Source organism: Meriones unguiculatus (assembly GCF_030254825.1).
Source record: "Meriones unguiculatus strain TT.TT164.6M chromosome 13 unlocalized genomic scaffold, Bangor_MerUng_6.1 Chr13_unordered_Scaffold_28, whole genome shotgun sequence".
Classification (NCBI taxonomy): domain Eukaryota; kingdom Metazoa; phylum Chordata; class Mammalia; order Rodentia; family Muridae; genus Meriones; species Meriones unguiculatus.
This window is the reverse complement of record NW_026843644.1, coordinates 15,925,582-15,936,536: the sequence shown is the minus strand read 5'-3', so window position 1 is coordinate 15,936,536 and position 10,955 is coordinate 15,925,582. Positions and strand designations below refer to the sequence as shown.

General features: G+C 36.4%; 1 pseudogene; it reads left to right on the top strand.

Moving 5' to 3' along the window:
• Positions 1-1,949: 1,949 nt before the first annotated feature.
• LOC132650672 (vomeronasal type-2 receptor 116-like) lies at positions 1,950-10,703 on the top strand (annotated as a pseudogene).
• Positions 10,704-10,955: the final 252 nt, after the last annotated feature.

Genomic DNA, 10,955 nt, shown 5'->3' with positions numbered 1-10,955 from the left:
TTCTCTTTAAAGTCAGCCGGTAATCTGTGTGGGCCACTCATATCATATGATGCCTCTCTTCAGCTGCATCAATTTCTGAGGAATATTTAATTTACAAATACTGCTGGAGATGAAATAAGCTTTGGTGAGAATAAGAATATTATGGAAATGTATGATATATAAAACTTTATTGCATATAGTTTTCAAAATGCATTACTACTTAAAGTGGGAGAGTTTGTCTTCAAGAGTGCACAAGATCAAAGTTTTTTCATCAATGAAGTTCTGATTCAATGGCCAAACAACTTCAAACAGGTCTGGAATTTTTTCAGTATTTAATATGAAGAGAATTATTTTTAAAGAATTATAAAAATTGATTGTGTAATGATTCTTTGAACTTTTAAAATAATTGTAAACTTTTAATTTCTTAGCTCTATTGTGACTGTGAGCTTGTGTGTGGGTGTTCATGCACATGAGAACATGTGATTGTTAAGTCCACAGTCAACTGTGGTTATCTTCCTCAGTTGCTGTCAACTATATTTTTATCTCTGTGAAACATTTACTTTCTGATTTTCTGAACTTAGTGGACAGCATTACTTAGGTCCTCTCTCTGTCTTCATGATCCAAAGTTTGGATTACAGTCCTATCTTTCTGCACCCAACTTTTCTTCCATCTTTTCATCATGATCAAATTCACGTTTTACTCTTTATGTGGCATGCGTGTTAAATACTAAAACATCTCTTTAGTTCTGTTTGATAACTTTAAATCAGAAATGAACCAATATTTCAGAATTACATATATGTATACACACATACACATATAAATATACATACAAATGCACACATAATGTCAGCTAATTCCTTAGCTAGAATTTGATAAATTAAATTTGAATGTTTATATTTGTTCATAATGCAGTGAATGAATATTTGAGAACCCCTGGTTATATAGAGGCATGTATGAGTGTTTCTATATGTAAACACACATGCACACAAAAATGTAAATTTTCATATATATTAATTATACAGGCTAGCTGTTGATCAAGCATTCTTCCATTCACACGATTCATACTCAAGCATATCAATAATTTTACAAGGTTGTCAGCTAGCATATATAATTAATAAATTATGGATTTGGACACAAGACATTTCTGTAAACAATGTGTATGAGCTGCCCAATATGTGTGTCAGGAACTGAACTCATATTTCTGTGCAAGAGCTGTACGAACTCTTAACAGCTGATCCAGTTATCCAGAAACATATTCTGTTAGTCCATATGAAACTGAATCCAAACCAAGGCAGAAAAGAGGTTTAAGATAGAAATATTTCCTGTCCTACAAAATTACTGACATATAACAAACTAAAATTGCATTAGAATTTTATTAGTTATGTGATGAAGAATGCAACTGGTGAAAGTCCGATTTGATGTTGTCACTAACGTTTGAAAAGAAAGGCATAGAACAATCCCTAGCATTGGGAGTCAAGGGTAAAAGTCACAGTAACAGATTATAATTCACCAATGGCCAAACCATTTTCATGAGAAAATTGAAATTCCTTTTGCAGCTGAATCAGAGTGCATGGGTGTTACTACAAGACTGGAAATATAAAGGTAAAAACATGTGTGCTTGGAGGCAAGTATGATTGGATTATTGTCTTAAAAACTAACTGTTCCAAAATTCATACAATAAAATGAGTTCTGCTTGCTGCATCACAGAAGAGAATATGTTGATGTCCTATACATTTCACACAGGCTAGGCAGTAGTGAGTCATGGTTTGGTCACCATAAAGGGATGTTGAACATTTAGTATTGGAAAGCATGGTAAGTTTAAAATCTCCATTCTACATTCCCACATTAAAACCTCAGAGTTCCTCATAAACAAATACAATTTCCATAGGTTACATGTATTTAGCCCAAACTATTTTAAGCTGATGTTCAAAAAGTGACCAGTTTTTCTGTGTTGCCTTCAGACTCCTCAATCTGTATGCACACAGAGCTGTGGTCCAGGATTCTGGAAAGTTTTACAAAAAGAAAGACCGGTCTGCTGTTTTTCTTGTGCATTTTGTCCAGAGCAGCACATTTCTAACCAGACAGGTAGAAAAATAATACTTTTACTCAAACTGTTTGGGAATGGAGACGGGGAAAGTTAAGAAGTGACCTTGGTGTCATAATGTAGTGCTGCTCCCTATGTCTTTAACATTCATCCCTTAATCCATTATTAATCATTGCTGAAGCCACACAATGTGTGAAGTTTAGAGTAGCAATTTTCATGCTATTGTGTCATATGCTCCCTACTTTTAAAAATCTGCTTTTTGGTGCATGGAAGGCCATCTTAGCTCTTGCAGTGTACCAGCTCTTGCAGTGTTCCCCATTAAATATGAAATCTCCAGTTGTCCAGGATCTATTTGTATTTCTGTCTTTAACAAGCCTAATGAGTCTTGCCTCAAAGTAACTCCAGAAAAACTACATGTCTGATTGTTTCTGAATGTACAAGAAACTGAACTGCATTTACAACACAGTTGTCATTTTCAGTATCAACAATAGAAAAAAAGCAAGTCTTTGTAAATGAAAACATGGCTGCCTTTTTAGGGTTGTGGTCAACTGTGTGATAACATATATAAGTAACATCATATGGAATGAGCAGGTTGCATTGTTATATACAAACACACACACAAAGACACAAACATATTTAATGAGAAAAGAGGCTATGTATTTGAGAGTGAATAAATATAAGGTGGGTCCAGGAGAACGTTTAGAGAAATGAAAAAGAAGAAGCATAGTGAGGTAATTATATTATTTTTAAAATAAAAATTTTTACAAGAAAATAAAAAGTCAGAAGGAAAATACATTAATATAATGATGAGAATCTATTATTTATTATATTAAAAAGGCCAATCCTTAGACAACCATAATACAAGCAGAATTTTTTATATATTATTGCAAATGATCAAATGTTGAAAATTAATTCTAAGTTCTAAAGCTATCATGGGTTAAATTCCTTGCAGAGTGACACATGACTTCAATCCCTATGTTAAAAAGATATGGAGTGAGCAGGCAGCCTTGCCTTGTCCCTGATTTCAGTGAAATAATGAAGCTTACATAGGTCATGAATCAAATACCTAATAGAAGTCCTCAATTGGGATTGATTTGAGTTCCTCTCTGTTTAGGTTAATGTTTTCTGTAGGGTTGCTCTATATTGACTTTATTATGTTTAGGTATGTGGTCTGTGTCCCTGATCTCTCAAAAATTTTATACATGAACAGGCGTTGGATTTTTGGCTTCTATGGACATGATCATGGAATTCTTACCCTTCTGTTTGGTTATGTGGTGTATTAAATTGATGGATTTCTATAGACTGGACTACTCCTGCATACCTGGGATAAAGCTTATGGGACAGTGGTGGATGATATCTTTTATGTGTTCTTGTATTTAGTTTGCAAGTATTTTACTGAGGTTTTTGTGTCAGTGTTCATTTGGGAAATTGGTCTGAAGTTCATATCTTTCTTGGGTCTTGACTGTGATGTGACTGCATCTTCATAGAATCAGTTTGTTAATGTTCCTTCTGTTTCTTTTTGTGGGATAGTTTGAAGAGTATTGGTATTTACTCTTATTTGAAGGTCTGATCAAATTCTGAACTGAAACCATCTGGCCCTGGGCATTTTGGATGGGGACTTTTGATGACTTCCTCTCTTTCCTTAGGGAAGATAGGATGTTTTATTTATCTGATCTTGATTTAACTTTGGTAAGTAGAATCTATCACGAAAATTGTCCATTTTATATAGATATTAAATTTTTGTGCTGTATACACTTTTGAAGTAAGACCTAATGATTTCTTTGATTTCTGTACTTCTATCATTCTTTTCCTTTTTTATTTTGTTCATTTGGATAGTGTCTTTCTGCCTTTTAGTTACTTTGGCTAAGAGGTTGTCTCTTTGTTTGATATTCTCAAAGAACCAGCTCTTGGTTTTGTTGATTCACTGAATCATTTCATTTATAGTATGTTGATTTCAGCACTGATTTTTAGTATTTCCAGACCTCTACTCCTCTTGGCCCTGTCTACATCTTGTTTTATTCTAGGTCTTTCAGTTGTGGCATTAGATTGCTTGTAAGAAATGTCTCAAATTCCTATATGAAGGCACTTAGTGCTATGATTTTTTTCTCTTAGCACTGCTTTCATTGTGTCCCATAAGTTTGGGCATGTTGTGCTTTAATTTTTATTGAATTCTAGGAAATCTTTAAATACTTTCTTTATTTCTTCCATGACACCTGTCATTGAGTAGAGTTGTTTAGGTTCCATTTGTATGAGTAGGCATTTTGCTCTTTCTGTCATTGTTGAAGTACAGATTTAGAACATGGTTGTGTAATTGGATCCAAGTGATTATTTCAGTCTTATTGTATGTGTTAAGACTTGCTTTTTGCCTGAATATATGTTCAGTTTTGGAGAAAGTTCCTTGATTTGCAGAGAAGAAGGCATATTTGTGCCTGGGTGAAAATATTTGAGGACTTCTATTAGGTATTTGATTCATGACCTATATAAGCTTCATTATTTCACTGTTTAGCTTCTGTGACAATGATCCGTCACTTGGTGAGAGTGAGGTAATGAAATTTACCATTATTACTGTGTTGTGACTGATGTGTGGTTGAAGTTTTAATAATGTTTCTTTTACAAATGCAGGTGCCCTTTTATTTGGGGCATACTTGTTCAAGATATTGTTGTCCTCATGGTGGATTTTTCTGTAATGAGAATGAAGTATCCTTCACTTCTCTTTTGATTAATTTTGGTAAGAAGACTTTTTTTATTAGATGTTAAGCCACTTGCTCCTTGCGTCCATTTGATTGGAAAACCTTTTTCTAGCACTTTACTCCAAGGTAGTGTCTATCTTTGGGGCTGAAGTGTGTTTATTGTATGGAGCAGAATGTGGATCTTGTTTCCATAACTATTCTGTTAGCATGTGTCTTTTTATTAGATTGCTGATTCCATTGATGTTAAGAGATACTAGTCACCAATGAATATGAGCTCCGTTTATTGTGGTGTTATTGTGGATAGTGTGTTTGTGTGCTTATTTTCTTTTTATTTTTGTTCCGAAGTTATCTATATCATGTGTTTTGTGGGTGTAGTTGATCTCATTGGGTTGGAGTTTTCCTTCTAGTAGCTTCTCAAGGTCAGGGATAGTGCATAGACATTGTTTTAATTTAGTTTTGTCATGGAATATCTTGATTCCTCCATCTCTGTTGATTGTAAGTTTTGCTGAGTACAGTAGCCTGCTCTGGCATCTGTGGTCTCTTCACATCTACATGACATCCCCCAGGCCCTTCTGAGTTTCATAGCCTCTGTTTTAAAGTTGGGTGTGATTCTGATAAGTCTGCCTTTATATGTCACTTGATCTTTTTCGTTTGTGCTTTTGACATACTTTTCTTCATTGTGTAGATTAATTGCTTTGATTATTTTATGGCAAGAAAATTTTCTGTTCTAGTCTATTTAGTGTACTGTAAGCCTCTTGTATGTTTAAGGTTATCTTTTTCTTAAGGTTGGAGAAATTTTCTTCTATGATTTTAAAAAATATATTCTGTACCTTGGAGCCTGGAATCATCTATTTAGTCTATTCCTATTGTTCTTAGGTTTCACATTTTCATGGAGTCCTTGAACTTTTCTGATTGTATGTTTTCTTTGAGAGATAGATCAGTTTCTTCAATTGTATCTTCAATGCCTGAGATTCTCTCCTTCATTTCTTATATTTTGTGGATGATGCTTATCTCTGTGGTACTTGATCTCTTCTCTACGTAGTCCATCTCCAGGGTTTTTTGTTTGTTTCCTTACTGATTCAAATTCCATTTTCAAGAATTGAATAATTTTAATAATTACCTTCACCTGTTTAATTGTGGTTTCTTGTCTTTGATGGCCTCTCTTTGTTTGCCCTGTATTTCTTTGAAACATTTGTTCTTTTCCTTTTTATATGTCTCTAATAACTGCATAAACATATATTTAATGTGCTTTTTCTGTGTTTCAGCTGTATTAGAATATTCATTTCTCTTGGGGGTGGGTTCTGGTGGAGCCAGGTTGTCCCAGTTTTTGTTGACTGCGTTTCTATGCTGGCCTTTAGCCATCTGGTTGTCTGTAGCCTTACCTGTTTCTTCTTGGAAACTGCAGCAAAGACTGGATCCTCCTGTCTTTGGAGTTTAGAGTAGTATTCAGGAAGATGTCAAATGTGCAGTGGCTCAAGAATGGATACTGGCAGTTCAGATGCCAGCACCTTGAAGGGCAAAGCACATGGCAGCATATGGACACATAAACATGTAGGGACTGGTGAATTGAAGACAAGTGTGTGCTTGCAATGGAACCATGAATTTTGGGGTGCAGGTACTGGTGCTCATTATTATCAAGGTTCAGGTGCCCCAAGTGGCATCCCTGGATTCCTCAGATTAAAGCTGGGCTGCCACTTACAGGCCTGCCCCAAATGGTGCTCCCTGTACTCAGATTCCTCTGAGGATGACCAGTAGAACAGTGGCTTGGTGGCTTGGATGCTCTCCCAGAAATCCTGAAGCTGCTCTACAGGAAGCAGGAGGGAGCTGAATTCTGGCTGCTAGAGCAAACCGTCCCTGGATATGGGGATCCAAACTCACTGGAGTATGTGAAGGGGCAGGTGGCCCAAATTTTGCTACTCCTGACTCCGTGAGATGGCCACAGAGAGCCTGGATCAGATCAACTCCATTTCCTGGATGACCTGTCCAGAACAGGAAGCAGCAAAGTTGATGCTCTGGATCTAGCCACCTGTCCATACACTGGTCTCAGAGTCTCTGAATCTCTGCCCCTCAGATATGGTGCACACTGGTCTCCACCATATTGGAGTCTCCTTGTTTTGATCTCTCATCATTTTCTTTTTTTGGTGGGAGCATTTTCTGATCTTTTGAATTTAGAGTTGGGTCTGTTTAGGTCTATTTAGGTCTATTTAGGTTGCTGAATTATTGTTGAATATATCTTTGAATAATGGTTGCTTGACTAAATCTAAAGCATCCATCTCATTTTTAAGCTGACTAGAATATAGTATATTTTAAAAATATTTCCTTAGAATAGTCTGAATTTCATTGAATTCTGTAGTAATGTTTTTTTCTGTAATTTCCTTTAATTTCAGTACTCAATTTTTTCCTTTATTCACTTGATATATAGGTTTGTCAATTTTCTTTCTCTTCAGAAAGAGCCAGCTCTTCCTTTGGTTAATTGTATGTATTGTTTTCTTTGTTTCTCTTTCACTCATTTCCATTACAATGTTATTATTTCTTTTTATTATATTATTAATTAATTTGTGTACTATCACAGCATCTGCTCACACCTGTCCTCTCAGACCCTCCCTCTCACCTCACCTACCAACCTAATGTGCCCCTCTTCCCTTTCTTTAAAAAAAAAGAAGTTCCCTATAGATATCAATCAGCCTTGGCATATAAAGTTGCAATAAGATTAAGCACAACTTCTGTTATTGAGACTACACAAAGCAGTAAAATTAGGAGAAAAAGAGTCAGAGCCAGCTTTGGTCTTTCTGTTATGTGTCCCCATAAGGACCAAGCTTCACAACTGTTATGTATGTGCAGAGATCCCATATCTGTCCTATGCGTGCTCTATTGTTGGGAGTTGATTCTCTGTGAGCTTGTGCCAGGAGCCTTTCTGTGGGGCAATTCTGAGCATGGAAAAGAGAGGTTTTTGCCTACAGGGTGCTCCAGAGAGCAGATGAGGGGTCAGCGACGAGAGGAAATTAGTCAGCTGAAGTGGTCAGGTTAATCTAGCAGCTGACGTCTAAAATTCAGACCTTTCTTTGTCTCTGACTTATTGTTGACAAGGCTCTTCTTGTTTATACAAGTTTCACAGTGCGAACACAGATGATTATACAAGTGGTACAGAATGGGTGTTTGATTTTTTTTATTATACAGGAATAAAAAAGCTCAGTTACAATTTAAAAAGTACACACAGAACATATTTGATTATCATTATTAGCCCTATAACTCTTCTTTAAATAATCTAAAGAATGTCTCCTTCAAAGAAAACACATTTAATATGTGAAAGTCTGCTTTTAGGCTGGCATTGTTTGCAGTATGAGTGCAGTCCAGAGAAACAGAAAATACTTTAACTGGTCTTTTTATGCACAGCAAATACAAATAAATAGCTCCCTTTACTATATGTATCACCATCTATGCTACAAACTAGAAAAAGTTTATTTAAGTCAATCTATCTTATTTACTAAGTTTTATTCTGTCAGGAGTGTACCCTATGTGACATTCTATCTTTAAACTACATTTTCAGGGAGCTCTAAGCCTATAATAAAGGATCTTAAACCTATACATGAATCTCCAGGCCTCTCAGGGTAGTCACATTGCCTCTGTTTACCCTGCACCAATATACTGTTTAGGGGCATATACCCCAAGAAAATTCCTGAAATAATGGCCTCAACTCTCTCTCTCTGCTTAACAATCTCCAGGTCACAAAGATTTTTAAACAGTGGATAGATAAATTTAAGTTTAGTATTATCATAAGGCTTAGGTCTCATTAGGGCTGGCTGCATTGTCTTCCTCTATGGCCTGGTAAGGGAAGGTGATCAAAGAGCCAGCCACTGCGTTTATGTCAGAGGCAGTCCCTGGTCCCCTTACAATGCAGCCAGTCCTGATGAGAACTGATAGGCTAGGGTCAGAGGGAACAGGAGGAGGACCTCCCTATCAGAAGACTTGGAGAGGGGCATGAGAGGAGATGAGCATGGGAAGGTGTGGAGGGAATGAGCAAGGGTGCTACAGCTAAGATACAAAGTGAAGAAACTATAATTAATTTAAAATGCCTAATTTAAAAAATGACTCAGACATAATTTCTCTGTAAAAAAAAAAAAAACAAACAGAAATTGAATCTTAGTGCAGAAATACCCCAGTAATGCAAAACACACACACACAAAAAAACCCAGAAGTTAGAAATAGAAGAACAATGATTTTAATAATCTGCTCAGCTTTGCTGGAATAGCACCAATAACTGTACTGGTTTCATGACTCTCACCAATTTCAGTGAATATGGTTTTGTCATTCTCCCTTTCTGATTTAACATTTTGTAGAGTTATGGTATTTATGACATGTAGGTAATTTTTTTAGTCTTCAGAATATTACTGGAAGAACAAGAGTGAAAATTAGAACAATTCCCAGGATTATTCTGGACTTAATAATGAAAATCAAGAGTCCTCTCCTGAATCAAAGGATATCAAAGACTATAGAAATTTATTTTCAACTTCCACATCTGAGATAGGTAAAGATTGGTCTGAGATTATAGCGGGAGTTTGTTGATGCAAGTGTTGTATATTTATTGCCAAATCAGAAACTGTTCCATAGGTCATGGAGGTGGGACCTAAATTATTCCCATGTTACCTTAGAAAAATTATAGGAGTGGGATAACAAATATCCACTGAAACAGTGAATAACAAGAAAAATGAGAAGAACCCATGATGATGGAAACAAGGAAGTGCATTTTTATGCATTGATGTCATCAAAACACAAAGTACACGTATTTAGAAACTCAAAGTGTAATAAAAGGATTTGAAGGCATACTTAACAGTATTACTTTATCTGAATATAAAGAAAATAGTTTTCATTGCCCCAAAAAAACAGTTATAAACTGTTGAGCAGAAATCTTATTGTTAATTAAACAAGATAAACAATAGCAATGCGAATTATAAAGAGGTCATGTCCTTGGCAGTAAACAGGATGCAGAATATACCAGGGTACACACATCATTGGAAAGCACTTTAATGAATTAAATGTGCAATGAATAGACACTTATATAAGGTGAAATGTTGATCCAATTTCTCCACACAGATCAGCAGGAGTGCATCCCTTGCCCAAGTCAAGAGTACCCAAACCCTGAGAGAAACCACTGCCTGCCCAAGGCAGTGACCTTCCTTTCCTTTGAGGATCCTCTGGGCATTGCTCTGGCCTGCACAGCTCTGTGCTTCTCTATCAGCACAATTGCAGTTCTGGGGGTCTTTCTCAAACACCAAGAATCAGCCATTGTTAAGGCCAATAACCGGACTCTCAGCTACATCCTGCTCACCTCCATCCTCCTCTGCTTCTTCTGCTCCTTTTTCTTCATTGGACGCCCAAACACAGTCTCCTGCATACTGCAACAAATAACATTTGCACTTGTGTTCACCTTGGCTCTTTCCACTGTTTTGGCAAAAACTATAACTGTAATTATGGCTTTTAGAGTCATGAAACCAGGAAGAACAATGAGAAGGTTGTTTGTCTCAGGCGTCTATAATACTGTCATTCCCATCTGTGTCCTGATCCAACTTATTCTCTCTGCAGTCTGGCTGGGAACCTCACCTCCTTATATTGACACAGATGAACACTCTGAACATGCTCATGTCATCATTTTATGCAACAAGGGCTCAGTCACTGCTTTCTACTGTGTGCTGGCTTACTTAGGGACCCTGGCCTTAGGCAGCTTCACTGTGGCTTTCCTGGTAAGGAACCTGCCTGACACATTCAATGAGGCCAAGTTCCTGACATTCAGCATGCTGGTCTTCCTCAGTGTCTGGGTCATCTTCATCCCTGTCTACCAGAGCACCAAGGGCAAAACCGTCGTGGCTGTGGAGGTCTTCTCCATATTGGCCTCTAGTACAGGGCTGCTGGGGTGCATCTTTTTCCCAAAGTGCTACATTATTCTCTAAAGACCTGATAAAAACTCTTTGAGATGTATTAAAAACAAAAAATAGCATATAAAAATGATCATTTTGATGTATTAGTTTTCTTTTTTCTAATAAAACCCATTTGTATACTAAAATTAAATTATTTACCTTTTAAGTAACTTTTTTCTTAAATGTATATTTAAACAAACATAAGAGCCCCTCACTTTGTAGAGCAATCACAGACACTCTATTTTAGAATAGAAGCGGCTGCTGAAAACACATTTAAGTAAGTTATGCATATTATTTATTATTTTTTGGACAATATACATATTCAAAATG